Source organism: Meriones unguiculatus, chromosome 5, assembly GCF_030254825.1.
Source record: "Meriones unguiculatus strain TT.TT164.6M chromosome 5, Bangor_MerUng_6.1, whole genome shotgun sequence".
NCBI lineage: Eukaryota > Metazoa > Chordata > Mammalia > Rodentia > Muridae > Meriones > Meriones unguiculatus.
Window position 1 is genome coordinate 130104313 of NC_083353.1, and position 14533 is coordinate 130118845.

General features: G+C 45.0%; 1 protein-coding gene across 4 annotated transcripts in view; it reads right to left on the bottom strand.

The window, feature by feature from the left end:
- Nucleotides 1–14533, bottom strand: part of Sox5 (SRY-box transcription factor 5) — a 915630-nt gene that overhangs the window by 729203 nt on the left and 171894 nt on the right. For all 4 annotated transcript variants that reach the window (XM_060384462.1, XM_060384461.1, XM_060384460.1 and 1 more), the window contains exon 3: nt 3743–3814. The gene's annotated coding sequence lies outside the window, so the exon portion shown is untranslated. The remainder of the gene's footprint in view (nt 1–3742; nt 3815–14533) is intronic.

The window sequence follows — 14533 nt, forward strand, 5'->3', positions numbered from 1 at the left end:
AGCTGTGGGCTGGCTTTCCCCGGGGTCCGAGGATTGTTCAATGTTCCTGAATAAACTGCATTGAAAAAAAAAAAAAAAGAAAAAAAAAAGAATATTTGATTTTCATTCTGCATATGTGGGTGGTATGTGCATGTATGTGCGGGCGTTTGAGGGGACAGGAGGAGGTGTTAGAGTCCCCGACGCTGTGGGTGCAGACTTCTGTGAGGCAGCTGATGAGGGTGCTGGCAACAGAACTCGGATCCTCAGCAAACACAGCCAGCACTCATAAAGGCTGAAAGCGTCCCCGGCCCGAGGTTATTATGAGTAAAAAGACTCTGGCCTTCTAGTATACAGAACAGAAGCAAAGAAACCCCCAGGCTAGCCCACTCACTTCCGCCTTAGGGAAAAAGAAAACGTCCCTTTTTTTCATTCTCAGTTTGGTTATTTTCCTGTCAACCACTGTTGCAGGGGCCGCTCATTCTGTCTCTGACAGGAAACAACTATTCGTGAACCACCATCTGCATTCCGTGTGGAACAAGACTGTTCCAGAGACTAACCCAATGTTACTTTAAGATTCACTTAACCTAGAATCCAGGGACGGCCAGGAAGTCTGCAGCTCCTACAGCTGCCCACAAAATCCTGTGCACATCCTTCTCTTAGAATCCAGGAGAACTGGCTCCAAAGAGACCCCCTCCCAGCACTGAAAACAAGGCCCACAGATGCTCAAGCCCCTTGGGGGAAAAAATGGCATATGATTTGCATATGACCTTCACACATCCCCATATACTTTACAGCCTCTCCAGAGGACACACCTACTACATAGCCTGTATCCTGCAGCTCATGTGCATTCAGGCTTTAGTTTGTGACAGTTCCAAGAGGTTGGTTGGCTTTTTTTTTTTCTTTCTTTCTTTCTTTCTTTCTTTCTTTCTTCTTTCTTTCTTTCTTTCTTCTTTCTCTCTCTCTCTCTCTCTCTTTCTCTTTCTTTTGCACTTTCTTAAAAGTTAGCTTCTTTTTCTTCCTCCTGCTTCTTTCTCCTCCTCCTTCTTCTTCCCAACACAGTTGAATCCACAAGACAAAACCACAGACCCAGTAGGTTGACTCTGTGTACGCACTGTGGTTTGTACTGGCTGGGTTGTATATGTACATCTTTCTGTGTGTGTTCACATGTGTCTGCAGACCAGGGGCTGACCTCAGCTTGTCTTCCTCAATCGATGATCTTCCCCATGTATGTGTGTATGTGTGATATATATATAATATATAGTAATAGTGGTATTACTATATATACTATATATTAATAGTGCTATCACTATATATTATTATATACTAACATATATTAATTATATAAATATATAATAAAATAATATTGTAATTATTTAAATATAATTAATTATTTATGAGTGTATGCTTAACTAAATATAAATATATAATTAGTATATATTGCTAGTAACACCTGGTCACTGAACCTTTAGATCAAGGATTTCTCTGGGCGGCTTTGCAAGTGAGCTGGAGGAATGCTCCCATCTGTGCCCCCCAGGTGCTGAGATTATAGGCACAGTCAGGTTTAGCTCTTCCATGGTCACTGGGAAGCCACACTCAGGTCTCCACACGTGCTTGGCAAGCACTTTACCAACTGAGCCCTGTTCCCAGCTCTCAGTGTGACTTTTCAGGTAGCACATCCTCATGTATACCATCTAGTACCCACTAATCCTGTTTTGAATGAATCATCTCCCTGAGATACAGCCTCTAAGTCTATAGACAAGATGAAATTGGTGCTACTGTGTCCATCAAGAGAGCTGTCCATCCACACGGCTTCTAGAAAAAGAGCTTTTTAAACCTTGGAGGGTGATACTATTGAGTGAACACTACAGCCGCCATCTTGCTACCAAAAGATGCCAGCAACTGACTGACTGTGTTATGTATGGTAGCTGTGAGATGGGTAGGAATGGGATCTGGACATGATTCTTTAATCCAGACGTTAGCTCTGTTCCTTGCTTTTGGCTTATATTAGTCAGTGGCATGTGTGTGAGTGTACCATGCTTCCAAATGTTTTCATAGCTCAGTCTCCTTTAACTGCCTGGCTATCTCTCTCCTGTCTACCTTCCCCTAACCCTTTCCATGTTGCCAAAGCCACACACTATATACATTGCTTCTTAAATCACTGTAGAGTTCTTGTTCTCTTTCAAAGTATACTCAATACAAGAATATTTTTCAGATGACAAAGAGAGAGAGGGGGGAGAAGTCAGGAAAGAGAAAAACGTTACTTAAAGAATTCCAGTTTAGAGCCATATCCTATGTCTCATGAGGAGTGACACAGACTGATAATTTATTTGGACACATACATAAGATATATTTTTGCTAAATCAGTACATATAGCGTAGATTAGCCGGAATAATGTCCATGCATTCTGACTGCCGTTCTGACTGGACTTGGCTGACATAATTATGGGCTGAAAGTAACTGCGAAGGTTTAGAGCACCTGCCCCCTTCCTATGAACTGGATCTACAAATGCCAGGAGAAAGTATTTTAGATTAAGTGAATAGATTAATAAACATCCTTGGGACGTCTATCGTTAAGGCTGATTTATTTCCAACGGCAGCAGTAACTCAAAGAAATGCCACAATATTCCAAAAATATTGCCTGTTGCTGTCTCCACCATGCAACGTAATGACACCATGTTAGAATGACACTGTCCGTATTTTTATTCACCGTCCCTATAATTATTCATAACATCAACAGATACGAAAACACTTTGAGTTTACATGGGCAGCAGCTCGGGAACCACTCATATTTATAACCCTGACAAACGGCCTTTCATTTGAGAATTGATAGTGTAGCCATAATTTCTTGAGGGAACTGAGAGGTTCATTCAAAAAATTGCCACAACATTTATCTATGCAAAGATGATGGATATGGCCTGTGGAATTAAGTGCTTTTAAAAATTAAAATCATAACGTGAAGGAAGAAGACGTGTTCCTCCCTGCATTGCTCCCACTTTTGAGTAATAACTGCTCTCGGTGCTTGCAAGGCTTAACCCGGACAGTGTGATCATACTTATTAACTACATCCAGGCCTACTGTTGCGAAAGCCGTGCCGCGAACTGCCGCACAGTGCCAGTGTAAATTCCTCATTTCCCCCCTGATTCTGACCCCCTATTTTAAGCTATACAACTTCTACTATGAGTAAAATAGAGTATTTCTTAATTGCCTGTATTGGATTTAGCTCTTAACCCTCTTGTATATTGTAGGGTGGATTGTAACCATAAACTGCAACAAACTATTATCATTTTACCATGATGGAAATGAAACATATACTCTCATTGGAAAAAATCAAAATGGAAACCCAAAATGTTCCCTGAGATAATTAGTAAGAGGAGGATCATGCATGAAGGATAACGGACAGTACTAGGTGACATCTCTACCTGGCCTTCCTTTACATACAGGTGTGAGGACTCTTCAAGCATAATGGTGTGTGTGTGTAATATGCATATATGAACACATATATGTAATTTTCCCCAGACAATCCTACTGTTATAGAAGTTAGTAAAAAGTTGTTCCTGATTTTAATCATTTAATCAAATTACGTAAATTGCAATCAAAGGTGAATCAGTGATTCACCTTTAACTTTAACTACATCAGCCCAAAACCCATTGTTGCAAACGTTGGCAAAGTACTTGAGCAAAATATTTCATACATGAAGAAGAGCTCTTCTGCTTGGGCCCAGCTTGGTAGCAACAGTCACCCCAGCAGTGTGCTAATCCCCTTACCGGCTTGCTAACTCCTCGTGGGCAGGAGCATCCTCGTTATCATCTTTGGGTCAACAGCAGCCAGTACAGCACCTGGAACAGACACACAGCTCATGAACATGCTGGAATGCAACCGGGGCTGCCTGGAATCTACTGAAAGACGCTGATCAGTGCAATAGCCACTGTCACCTGCAAACTGCCTTATTAAAGCGCCATACCTCCTCACAATCAAATACAGCTTTCCTGGGAACATTTAATCGTCACCTGTAAAGGCTGTAAATATCCATTCTACTTTTATGATAGTCTTTTGTGTTTAATATTTTTATTCTTTAAGAATTCCAGGCATGTACACGGTATTCGGATCATTGCCCCCAGTACACAGATCCAACTCCTGCCACAATTTCCTCAATATCCAACACCAAACTTCAACATTTCTCATTTTATTATCTAATGAGTTCAAAATTAGGACCACCTAAGTATTCACGCATGTGAAGTTATCTGGTGGAGCACAGCTCTGACGGCTGTTCTTGGTTGTCAACTAGGCTACATTTGGAACTAACTAAATCCCAAATTGCTAAAACGACTGTCGGGGTTATTTCATTGAGGTAAGAAAACTGATGCTAAATCTAGATCATTTGAGGCAGAAAAACCCACCTTTAAGAACATGGAAGAAAAAAGTTCTTGCTCTTTGCCTGCTTGCCCTCTTGATGGCAAGTTCATTCTGTCACTAGCATTAGGGCCTACTGCTTCTGGATTCTGGCATATACTGAAGACTCTCCAAGATAGCCAGCCTCATGGGCTGACCAGCTACCGGATTCCTTGTTCTTTGACTTTCCCTAAGACAACCGTTGTTGGAGCCATTGGGCCACAGCCTGTGAGCACGCTAATAATATGTGTGATCTGCATATATTCATTCCATCAAGCCTGTTTATCTAGAGAGCCCTGGCAACGGCCGACATGCTGGGACACACTCCTGAAGGAAACTGACCCTTTCTTCCTCAATGGCCATCACCTGTCAGCAACCCCTCGGAGCCCCTCCTTCAACAAAGAGGAAGAAGACTGCCTGGCTGGATCGCTCGCAGATCTTGCACAGGCAACCAGAGCTGCCTGGAAGGAGTTCCTGGAAGCTGCAGCCTGCTGTGTCCGGAAGACACCGCTTCACAGCCATCCCACCTGACCCCCGATCCTACAGACTTCCCGTACTATTTTCCCTCAAGACATTCCCTGAGCCTGGAGGGTAGCCACTGTATCAGAGCACTCCACAGACATTTTCTCTCTGTGCTCGGACAAGTGGAAGATCTGTTTAAACCGCCATTCACTGCAAAATGAAGGCTCTCGATCTGTGCTGAGAGCTTGCCTCATCTGACCTCCGTCCTGCATGGACAGTCATCTTTCGGGTTGCTACACTTAAGTTGCTGTCTGAAGTGAGGATCTTCTGGCTCCCTCTCACTTTGACAGTGACTGCCAGGGCAGCTGGTGACACCCATGTCCCTGCTGTAAATCCGCAAGGTCTAAGATAGCTGTGAAAGGTAACTTGCTTTCCCGCTGAAGTCAGCTTAAAGATCTCATGGTTTAAATCCTTGGACCAGACGATGTTTGCATAGAGATCACAAGCTATTGTTTATCTTGCCCTATGCAAACAGCAACCACCCACAATACTCTAGTCATAAACTCAGAATGAAAAACGTTTGCATTTGTTTTGTTGCTGTTTGTTAATGTAAATGGTTAGTGCTATTTATACACGAATGGGTCAGACAGCCCTCAAAACTATAGATCTTTGTTAGATTGACCAAGGACAGATATTAAGGAGTAACTTCATTAAAAATCGTATGGTTGTATAATAAAATATTAATTAAATTTTTGCTTTTCCTAAGTGCTTGGGTTATTTCAAGTACTTGTTGTTTATATTTTGAGTTTTTGGTTTTTTTTTTTTTATTAAATTACTAACAACATGCTGGTAGCTAAAAGTACATTGAGTAATTTATTGGGTAACACCATTGATTTTCATGCAGATTCTGTGGAGAGGCTGAGGCTAGTCCTGTAAATGTTTCTATCTTAGTCTAGAGGTCAAAGGTTGGAAGTTGCAACATGCGAAGGGTTGGATCAAACACTGCTATGTTCAGGCTGAAACGGGCTGAAATGTAGGGATAGAAAGGAGAGTCTAGAGGCAAAGGGTGATCTAGACAGCAAGAAATTGGGCCCTCAGGCCTACATCCACAACTAAATTTTGCCAACAAAAGCAGTTGGAAATATAATTTTTAGAGACTCTACAAATAAGTATGTGGCCTGACCTCTCTGAAGTACCAGTCTTGTGATTCCCCAGATAGCAAGGACTGGAGCAGGCTGGGCCCTGTCACACAGGACAGGGAGCCAGTGTCTTTGTATCACTTCAGCCATTGAGTTTGTGACCATTTGTTACAGAAGGACATAGGAGAATGCCAATCTTAACTGCCTTCTGTCTGGTTTTTCACCTGGGAAACCAGAAACCCCTGGGGGCCATGTTGAACCCGTCATGTAGTCTGCTCCCAGTACTGGAGACTGGTGGATCCCTTCAAATGAAAATCACATAGCAAAGTATCACTCTCTACTGATCCCTTTTAAAACTGAACAGTTGCCAAGTTCAACTCTCCTCCTAGGTTGTACTGAAACAGCAAATCTTCCCTGTGTAGTCAGTTACTTCAGAATGTTCTTAATCCTTCCTGAAGGGATGTAATTAGGAACAATTACCGTTTCTGATGCATTCCATGCGAAGCACAGAGTTCTGACAGAATCTGGGGTGAGGCGGAGATCCCTCAAGAGGGCGCCATGATGAGCACCAGCAGGATGTTTGCAGCAGCTCACTCTGGGCATCACTGTCACATCCTTTTTATAAAACGCAGGAACCCATATGTAAACATGATTAACATGGCGTCGGAGTCATTTGCTCACGGAGGCACTGACTACTGACAGGTTGACAATATGCTAAATTCTGTCTCTTCCGGGTGACAAGGAGTTGTGGCATACAGAGGTTCTAGTCATTGCTGAGTATCACTTTTTAAACGTCATTTCCCAACAATTAAAAAAGGAAAAATGATGAGGGGGTTTGTGGTACACATCTTTAAGCCTGGCACCCGGGGGAGGCAGAGGCAGGCAGGTCTCTGAGTTCGAGGCCAGCCTGGTCTACAAAGTGAGTTCCAGGACAGCCAGGACTACACAGAGAAAGCCCTGTCTCAGAAAAACATAGATAAACAAACAAACAAACACATATACATATACATCATGGACATATAAATTTAGGTAGGCCCAGATATACCGATAAATAGAGGGGGTGGGAGGAGTCTCGCTCTATTTAACTGATGTGTCACAGACCCTCAGGAGACTGTCTGGAGCAGAGTTAGACGTGCTCCCTCCACACCCACCAGACACTGTGCCTTAATTATACGGAACTTAGCAAGTTGCATTGAGACTGCACGGGATTGGTGTCTGCACCCTCCCTAAGCAATATATAAGAAGAGCGTAAGCCCCAGATGCCCAGGTCTGGTGCTGGCACATTACCCAGTGCTCTGGAGATGCAGTTGGGGACCCTAGTTCAAGGCCATCCTTGACCACCTAATGAATTCAAGGCAGTCCTACTGTGAGTAGGGTTAGCTCTCATGAGTGGCTTATGGGTAACAGACATGATTTTCAGACAGGTTACGTGTGGCAGCTCAGGCTAACCACGTCTCCTTGTGACAGGAGAGGCTGCTCCAGATTTCTCCTAAAAGTTGAAGCCCACAGGCTGTCCCCAGCTCACCAGCATGTGACTTAGGATGTTTTGACTTTACGGTGGCATGGTGGTACACACAGACAACTATTCTACCTCTCACTTTGAGTGCAGGAATCAATAAATCACATGGAATGCTGCACGCTGGTATAAGTTAGGCTTTGTGATAGATGTGTGCCCAGCCGCAGACTTAACATGAGTTTCTGGTTAGGGCAGGATGGGCTGCCTTCTGATATCGGGGTGGCCAAGTGCATTCCTGACATCAGATCCTAGCAGCTCTTGACGGGAGGGTAAGAACTGATCTGGAAGTGAGGATTAAGAGGCCTTGAGGCAACAGGCAGCACTGGCCATACTTGATGACCACCAACAGGACAGCCAGTCCTCTCCCAAAACACACCTGGATGAGGAGGTTCTGGTGGAGTGTCCTCACACAGACAGGGCAGTGTGCGAGATGGCCATCAAAATGTCCTAAGAAGTTTCCTAGTGACATGGTTGTTCTAGACAGCTTTCTCCTTGCGCAAATTTTCATATGCAGCTGTGTATAATACTGAGTACATTTAGTAATTGAGATGCAGGGGGCCCTAACATTGAGCAGTGATGTTCCGAGTAGTGGTAAACACAGGATGGGATTTAAATTCAAGTCCAGGACTTAGTCAATGGCCTTTCTCAGCATCTAACAGGCACAGGACTAGTGGCTAGGACTGGAATTTCATGATAGCTAAATCTCAAATTCTTACCCATCCTTTCTGGGCCCAGGGAAGGGAGAAAGACATAGTAACAAACAGAAATGGATGAGCAACATGGAGTGGATTTTATTTTTATCACTATTACTATTTTGAGACAGGGCCTCACAGCACAAGATGACCTTGAACTCCTGATCCTCCTGCCTCTATCTACAGAGCACTAGGACTCTTGGCATACAGAGGTTCAGTTTTATGTGGTGCTGGGGATGGAACGCAAGTAGACCAGCAGCCTCCCATCTGAGACACACCCAGCCCAGCCGGGAGTGTTTCCGTGTCCACACACCTTTCCAACCTGACCAGAAGGGTAGAGTGCTGGAATGAGAAGACACCATGATCACTAACCCATTCTTCTTTGTTTTGTAGAGCAAATGTGGATGAAATGTAATCCTTTAAATGTATCTCGAGTTACAAAATTTTGCCAAACATTTTCCCTTGATGTTCAAAGCATATCTCTCTCCCTACACTCTCTCATATACTGGGTTCCGTTGTCCCTGTGCTGTTGAAAATGACACACTATTCCACTTATCACTCAAGAGGAACCAAGAACATCAATTCTCTTAGGATCAATAAAAATAAGGTGGTCACTTACAGTCCCCATCAGCCTAAAGCACATTTTCTACTGTCTTCCTAGTGTGAAATCTCCCGGAATGATATATGACCTAAAATCTTAAAGGACAACGATCTACAGGACCATGGTGACTTCTGTAAATTAAACCCTAAACACATGGACTCTGCTTCCTTTGGCAAATTCCATGATTTCTCGTTTTCTGTCTAGTGTGGAGGGCTCCACACGCACAGGGAGGGAGCCATGCTGCCCATGCTAGCTTGGAAACTGGTTGGCACATATGGAATTTGTGTGCCTGCTCTACCAGCTGGCAAGGAGAAGTCACTTGATCATTCTTGAAAGACTTCGACAGTTTCCAGTTATAGAAAGGAGGAGTAGGAGCAGGGAGTGGTGAGCGACAGACACTTTGATGAGCAGAGTAATCACAAGCAAAGCCTCAGTGCTTCTTCATCATCATCAAAGGCCTCAGTGCTTCTTCATCGTTCTCCCTTTAGATGCTGAGCTGTGAGCTGCATCTGATTTTATTCTCACAGCCAGCTTATGACCAGAACCCCTTCCTTTGACCCATCTTACAGATGACAGAAGGAGCATATACGATTCAGGAAAAATGCACAAGGTCACAGCCCAAACCCCACAGCTCCTATGCTCCCCCATCAACTGTACCCAAGGGTTCAAAGAAGGCACCATACAAAAGTACTTGTAGCAGAAGAAATTACAGAACTATCGTGTATCAGAGGTTTACACAGTTATGTCTGAAGCAGAACTCAACTAAAATAACAAAGCACATACTGACTTAAAAAGGGTAAATTCAAAGGACACCACAGAGAAAGTCAGGTTTTCTTCTGTATGTACATGTGTTTGCGTGCGTGTGTGCATATGTGAGTGTGTGCATGTGTGTGTGTGTGTGTGTGTGTGTGTGTGTGTGACCACTAGAGGTTGACTTCTGGAGTTTTCTTTAATCATTCTCTACCTTCTGTTTTGAGACCAGGTCTCATCAGAGATTCCGGAGCTGTCCAATCGGCCAGCAACTCCAGGGATCGTCCTTTCTCTCCCCACAGCCCTGGATGACAGCAGACTTGGGTAACTACCGCTGGCTTTTATGAGGATCAAATTCAGGTCCCACTGTGCAGCCTGCACATCACCGCCTGGGCCAGCTCCCAGGTCCATGTTATTAGAGACGAGTCCGCGGAGGGCAGCAGTGGGCCTGGGCCGAAATCCAACGTCCCCGTCTTCGAGTTGCCGCTCCCTCTACTGTTTCTGGAAGACTCTTGGAAGGAGGCAGCCATCGGATTCCACTCTCACAGAAGTGTGGTCCTCTGCCTGCTGTGGTGCCCTTGTCTGAGATGTGACACTTAATTACACCCAGTGCATCCAGCTGCCGGGAGGGCAGTGTCTACTGCAGCTCAATACACAGCCCCTCCTGGTGCCTGTTGGGTACTTGCTATTAGGACAATAGCTGGTGCCCATTTGGAAAATGAGATGCCCAGGAGATGGGCAGCCGCTGTGTGCAGAGAGGGAATCCTGCAGCCAGGTAATGCCGTCTGCGCCGTGCTCACCGACTGCTCTAAAAAGGTGCGTCCAGCTCTCCTCAGCTTGCCCTCTACACACAGAACTGATCTTTGTCAGCGGGTGACAAAGGACGCTAAGTGTTCAGAGTCATTTCACTGGAAAAGTTGAAAGTCAAGGTCATGGCTTCCACCCCTACCTTCATCCTGGTGTGGAAGCTGCAAACATGTCCCCAGACTCAGTTTCCCTTCTCAAACTTAAGTATCAAGCCATCCCCTCGGCAGTTTCCTTAAAATCTCTTACACGTGGAGATTTTATATATTAATTTTCAAAAGCCTTACCAAGTAACATGATTCTAAAGCCCTTTCCTTCTTCTGGTCTGCTCCTGAGACAACACTGTCACTAACTTGGGTGTGATAATGGTAAAGTTGTGAATCTTAAAAGGGCTTCCATGGGTAGGAGACACGGAGAACAAGCCCCTTCGGCCTGTCCTTGGCACGGCCCACCACTCACAGGAGAGAGCTTCTCTCTTTAAGGAGGAGCCAGCCTGGTACAGCTTTAAAATGACTTCACTCCCATATTTACATATTTTTAATAGGGCTATGATGAATCTCCTTCCGCTTGACTCCTATTTTGAGCTGTGATATTTTAATCTCCATTCTTGCTGCAACTTAGCAGATGAATGTGCGCTGTGACAGAGCTCAGAGGAAATCGTATAAATAAAGCGAAGTGGAGCTATGACATCCCACATTTTATAGCTTTTTTATTGTAGCTGAAGCATAAACAGAGCACAGCTGTGTTATACTTACCGCTGTGCGCGCTCCCCGCATCTTCACCCCCCACTGGTTTTAAAAAGACAGCGCTCTTATTCAGAAAGCTCCACCAGGAGGGACAGTCCCCATCAGGCCATCCTCTATTTCAACGCTTTCCTATTGACTCACTCCTCCTGTCACACTTGGAGCTCCGTCCTGTCACGGTCTCCTCTGTCCGGGGATCAGCATGCCTGCTGCAGCCCAGGCTGTGCACAAGCCCAAGCTCCTTGCCGTCACCTGCTGCGGGATGGTTCCACCATCCAAACCAGCACACACCACACCCATGCTTCACAAGCGCTCCTTGGGGAAATGGGAAGACAGGAAGTTAGCCTGGGAATCTTCTCAATGGTGCCCCCTCTCAAGGAGAGACCTTTCAGGATGACAGATGTTGCGCTTTCAAAGAAACTCTCAGGGTGTTCTGGTAAAGGTTGGTCATGCCAGGAGAGCCAAGGTGGAAGAATGATGCTGATTCACGTGAAAGAGTTCTGCCTGCACACACCAGTGCCGGCTTTAGAGCTGTGCGTTGGGTCTGACTGCTCCAGTGATCAACATGAGGAAGCTCCATCCGTGCTCTGCCAGCAATGGACTGAGCTCACATGGTTGATGATCTAAGCGGAGCCTCTCTCAGAGCTTCCCTAAGACATTTCATTTAGGGGGCACAGAGTAAGCAATGTGGATGGGACCCCAGCACCCAGGACTGTCACCGTGGATCGGCTCCTGCAACTAGAGGTCCCCACAATAGGAAGAATAAAGCCAATAACTGAAGTGCCCTGGTGACAGGAAGGCTCAACCCTGTAGCCCTGATTCCACACTCCAACTGCTCCTTCCTGAGGCCCATCAACACTCCCGATCCCCTCTGCTCTCTTTATTTTCTTTGCTGGTATTTTCACTTCTGCCCCATCCCAAAATCTTCTTCTGAACTGTCACTTATACATGTGCGTTCTTCTTCCTGCTTGTGTGTGCGCACACACATCTGCATGAATGCAGAGTGCACACGTGCTGTATGAACACACATGAGAGGGATAAGCTAGCCAGTGCAGGTATGTTGGAAGCCAGAGGCAAGCAGTGAGTTGTCTTCAATGCCTTCTCTACTTTATTTAACTTAACTAATTCATTTTGTATGTATTTATTTGTGAATTCATTTATTTGCATTTGTGATAGGATTCCCCTCTGAACCTGGGCTTCCTGGCTAGCAACCTCTGGGAGCCTGGCTGTCTCAAGCACTCAGTGCTTGGGTCATAGGCACATTGCCACCATGCCCAGCTCTTTACATGAAAGCTGTGGGTCTGAACTGAGAGGCAGCAAGCACTTTGCCTGCAGAGCCATCACCTCAGCCATGATATATTTCCAGGGTCTCTATCATTACATTTTCCAGAGGATTCTCTTTCTCCATTCAGTTGGGATTTGTTCATCCTTTTGCAAAATACCAGCATGCTAACCACGGGAAGGAAGGAAAGAAACCCCCTCGGGTCTGTAGAGAAACTCATGATGAAAATCCAAAGGACAGGTGCATCCAAGTGAAAGGACACAGGGACATGGTACCCTGTGGACTCAGGGTGTAAGAGGAAGGAGGGGGTGGGTGGGGCTAGTTTGCACTGTTAGCAAGGGAGGTGGAAAGCAATGGATCACAATGCTAGAACCAGCTCCATTGACAAGCTCAATTGTTTCCAAACAACAAGCCCAAGGGGGCACAGGGCTGTCACCCAGCTTCTCAGCTACCTCCCTTCCTAGGTTGCTCTTCTGTGACTTCCCCAGGCTGCCATCCCAGCCCAGAGGTCTGATCAGCAATTTTCACTTTTGTGAGAGGATTAGCAGGATTCCTTTGTTTTGATGGCAGATTATCAAACTGCATCTTTAAAGAGGTGTGACCTCATCCGGATTTGCAAGCCTGCTCCTGGGAGAATAGCTGGAATTTTACTCTACTTGAACAACATATAATTTCATAAAAGAGTTACTGTCAAAACATGGTACTCCATTCTTGATGTCTGTGAAGAAGCACATTTGTAATGTAAATAACCTCAGAAGTTGTGTGATATTTTAAAATAACCCATCTGGTGGGAAAACAAAGATCATCCACCCAGTTGGTTCTAGTGCTAGTAAATTCAAGTAAATCTAGACATCAGTGTTTGCAGAACACTGAGACAAAGGCCACACCAGGTCAAGATTCAGGTGGCTTTCTTTTTCATGGGCAAGCATTTTTAATTGACCCAGTTCTCCTCACAGAGCTTTGAAAGGAAGTCAGGATTCGTAAGCTGCTGATACCCCAAGTACTGGATAGCTGTGGTCAAGACTGTAATGTTAGCAAAGTTACTGCAGCCTGAGTTCTATGGATCCATCTTTAGCATTTCACAGTTTGTAAGCTTGTTTGGCAAAAAAGCAGCAACTAAGCAGAGAGAGAAGCCCTGCAGTCTCCAAGGAAATGTTAAACAAACAAAACTTCCACAGCAGGCACCCACAGAGCAACTAGCCACAGGTTAAGAAAATTAGCCCATATGCTTCCACTAGTGGGGATCTTGTTACAAAATATTGTGTGATCGTGTGTGTGTGTGTGTGTGTTTATGTGTGTATGTATGTAGGAATGAAGGAAGGTAGTAGGTAGGTATGAACACAAGTTGCATGTAGTGTCTGTGGAGGCCAGAAGAGAAAATCCAAATGCCTAGAGTTGAAGTCACAGGTGCTTGTGAGCCATCTTATGGTTTCTGGGATCTGAACCCAGGTCCTGTGCAAGAACAGCAGGTTCTCTTAACCACTGAGCCATCTCTCCAGCCCCTCAGTCACTGAATCTGTACTTCAGGAGCAACTCTAAATAGAATGCAGGAGCGCAGAGTGTCGTAAGAAATGTGTGCACAGAATGAGTGCCCTCTTATTTTACATGATGGACAATTGCCACACAGCCACAAATGGCCAAAGAGTAGTTTGGCTATGGCCGGGGCCCAAAGGACTAGATTCTGCTCTTCATCAAGGCACAAGCTTGCTCATTGACAAATCAATGACTCAGACTCAGGACCAAAACTTCCTGCTTCATAAAGAAGGAACAAGTAAAATTAAAAAATGTGTATTATCACTTTTTATATTAATACAAATTACTTTTCCAAAGTTGAAAGAAAGATTTGGTAAATTTCTTACTATTTTCTAAGAAGTTCTCTCTCTCTCTCTCTCTCTCTCTCTCTCTCTCTCTTTCTCTCTCTCTCTCGTGTGTGTGCAGGTCAGAGGACAACTTTACCTGTCTCTCCTCACCTTCCACTTACTTGAGACAGGGCCTTTTGTGGGCAGCTCTCTGTGCCAGGCTCACTGGCCTGTGGGCTTCAGGGATTCCCCTCTCGTCCTCTCATGTAGGGACACTAGGATTCTTTCAGAGGCCCATACTGAATCTAGTGTATGTGGATGCTGGGATCTGAACTCAGGTCCTTGTGTTTGTTCAGCAAGTTCTTTGACCAGCATACC